This window comes from Musa acuminata, unplaced genomic scaffold (assembly GCF_036884655.1).
Source record: "Musa acuminata AAA Group cultivar baxijiao unplaced genomic scaffold, Cavendish_Baxijiao_AAA HiC_scaffold_427, whole genome shotgun sequence".
Taxonomy (NCBI): domain Eukaryota; kingdom Viridiplantae; phylum Streptophyta; class Magnoliopsida; order Zingiberales; family Musaceae; genus Musa; species Musa acuminata.
This window is the reverse complement of record NW_027020674.1, coordinates 80,001-82,626: the sequence shown is the minus strand read 5'-3', so window position 1 is coordinate 82,626 and position 2,626 is coordinate 80,001.

Here is a 2,626-nt window from a genome sequence, read left to right as displayed (position 1 = left end):
GGAACCCCCCGGGTGGCACAGGGCTGGATGGGGCTTTCGTATAGCAGGGACGGTGCTGCCTCTCGCTTCGCTCGCTGTCCGCCGCTCGCCGCTCGCTCGTGCAGCCAAAAATGGCCAGTTTTGGCCCGTTTTTGGGCCGTTTTGGCCAGTTTTTGGCCTGTTCTTGCATTGCGCGGTGACCGTCGAGAGCGGAGCAAAACGTCAGCCATCTCAGCACCCTGGAACCCCCCGGGTGGCACAGGGCTGGATGGGGCTTTCGTATAGCAGGGACGGTGCTGCCTCTCGCTTCGCTCGCTGTCCGCCGCTCGCCGCTCGCTCGCGCAGCCAAAAATGGCCAGTTTTGGCCCGTTTTTGGGCCGTTTTGGCCAGTTTTTGGCCTGTTCTTGCATTGCGCGGTGACCGTCGAGAGCGGAGCAAAACGTCAGCCATCTCAGCACCCTGGAACCCCCCGGGTGGCACAGGGCTGGATGGGGCTTTCGTATAGCAGGGACGGTGCTGCCTCTCGCTTCGCTCGCTGTCCGCCGCTCGCCGCTCGCTCGTGCAGCCAAAAATGGCCAGTTTTGGCCCGTTTTTGGGCCGTTTTGGCCAGTTTTTGGCCTGTTCTTGCATTGCGCGGTGACCGTCGAGAGCGGAGCAAAACGTCAGCCATCTCAGCACCCTGGAACCCCCCGGGTGGCACAGGGCTGGATGGGGCTTTCGTATAGCAGGGACGGTGCTGCCTCTCGCTTCGCTCGCTGTCCGCCGCTCGCCGCTCGCTCGTGCAGCCAAAAATGGCCAGTTTTGGCCCGTTTTTGGGCCGTTTTGGCCAGTTTTTGGCCTGTTCTTGCATTGCGCGGTGACCGTCGAGAGCGGAGCAAAACGTCAGCCATCTCAGCACCCTGGAACCCCCCGGGTGGCACAGGGCTGGATGGGGCTTTCGTATAGCAGGGACGGTGCTGCCTCTCGCTTCGCTCGCTGTCCGCCGCTCGCCGCTCGCTCGTGCAGCCAAAAATGGCCAGTTTTGGCCCGTTTTTGGGCCGTTTTGGCCAGTTTTTGGCCTGTTCTTGCATTGCGCGGTGACCGTCGAGAGCGGAGCAAAACGTCAGCCATCTCAGCACCCTGGAACCCCCCGGGTGGCACAGGGCTGGATGGGGCTTTCGTATAGCAGGGACGGTGCTGCCTCTCGCTTCGCTCGCTGTCCGCCGCTCGCCGCTCGCTCGCGCAGCCAAAAATGGCCAGTTTTGGCCCGTTTTTGGGCCGTTTTGGCCAGTTTTTGGCCTGTTCTTGCATTGCGCGGTGACCGTCGAGAGCGGAGCAAAACGTCAGCCATCTCAGCACCCTGGAACCCCCCGGGTGGCACAGGGCTGGATGGGGCTTTCGTATAGCAGGGACGGTGCTGCCTCTCGCTTCGCTCGCTGTCCGCCGCTCGCCGCTCGCTCGTGCAGCCAAAAATGGCCAGTTTTGGCCCGTTTTTGGGCCGTTTTGGCCAGTTTTTGGCCTGTTCTTGCATTGCGCGGTGACCGTCGAGAGCGGAGCAAAACGTCAGCCATCTCAGCACCCTGGAACCCCCCGGGTGGCACAGGGCTGGATGGGGCTTTCGTATAGCAGGGACGGTGCTGCCTCTCGCTTCGCTCGCTGTCCGCCGCTCGCCGCTCGCTCGTGCAGCCAAAAATGGCCAGTTTTGGCCCGTTTTTGGGCCGTTTTGGCCAGTTTTTGGCCTGTTCTTGCATTGCGCGGTGACCGTCGAGAGCGGAGCAAAACGTCAGCCATCTCAGCACCCTGGAACCCCCCGGGTGGCACAGGGCTGGATGGGGCTTTCGTATAGCAGGGACGGTGCTGCCTCTCGCTTCGCTCGCTGTCCGCCGCTCGCCGCTCGCTCGTGCAGCCAAAAATGGCCAGTTTTGGCCCGTTTTTGGGCCGTTTTGGCCAGTTTTTGGCCTGTTCTTGCATTGCGCGGTGACCGTCGAGAGCGGAGCAAAACGTCAGCCATCTCAGCACCCTGGAACCCCCCGGGTGGCACAGGGCTGGATGGGGCTTTCGTATAGCAGGGACGGTGCTGCCTCTCGCTTCGCTCGCTGTCCGCCGCTCGCCGCTCGCTCGCGCAGCCAAAAATGGCCAGTTTTGGCCCGTTTTTGGGCCGTTTTGGCCAGTTTTTGGCCTGTTCTTGCATTGCGCGGTGACCGTCGAGAGCGGAGCAAAACGTCAGCCATCTCAGCACCCTGGAACCCCCCGGGTGGCACAGGGCTGGATGGGGCTTTCGTATAGCAGGGACGGTGCTGCCTCTCGCTTCGCTCGCTGTCCGCCGCTCGCCGCTCGCGCAGCCAAAAATGGCCAGTTTTGGCCCGTTTTTGGGCCGTTTTGGCCAGTTTTTGGCCTGTTCTTGCATTGCGCGGTGACCGTCGAGAGCGGAGCAAAACGTCAGCCATCTCAGCACCCTGGAACCCCCCGGGTGGCACAGGGCTGGATGGGGCTTTCGTATAGCAGGGACGGTGCTGCCTCTCGCTTCGCTCGCTGTTCGCCGCTCGCCGCTCGCTCGCGCAGCCAAAAATGGCCAGTTTTGGCCCGTTTTTGGGCTGTTTTGGCCAGTTTTTGGCCTGTTCTTGCGTGGTGCGGTGACCGTCGTGAGCGGAGCAAAACGTCAGCCATC